Below are 476 nucleotides of genomic sequence, written 5' to 3' on the forward strand. Positions count from 1 at the left end.
ATTTTGTCCACCAAACATTTTATGCTGTGCGCGAATGTATGTTTCCACCGATGACACTATTTGACGAACATTGTTTTGTCCTACTCATTTCGGCGGATCCTGAACTCGCCATGTGTGGACTGTGACGCCACAGTTTGTTTACATGTGAAATCTTCCACTCCTTCTTTGTCTCATTTTGTCCACCAAACATTTATGCTGTGCGCGAATGTATGCTTCGCCGATGACACTATTTGACGAACATTGTTTTGTCCTACTCATTTCGGCGGATCCTGAACTCGCCATGGTGTGGACTGTGACGCCACAGTTTGTTTACATGCGAAATCTTCCACTTCTTCTTTGTCTCATTTTGTCCACCAAACATTTTATGCTGTGCGCGAATGTATGCTTCGCCGATGACACTATTTGACGAACATTGTTTTGTCCTACTCATTTCGGCGGATCCTGACTCGCCATGGTGTGGACTGTGACGCCACAGT

This window comes from Entelurus aequoreus, linkage group LG09, assembly GCF_033978785.1.
Source record: "Entelurus aequoreus isolate RoL-2023_Sb linkage group LG09, RoL_Eaeq_v1.1, whole genome shotgun sequence".
Classification (NCBI taxonomy): Eukaryota; Metazoa; Chordata; class Actinopteri; order Syngnathiformes; family Syngnathidae; genus Entelurus; species Entelurus aequoreus.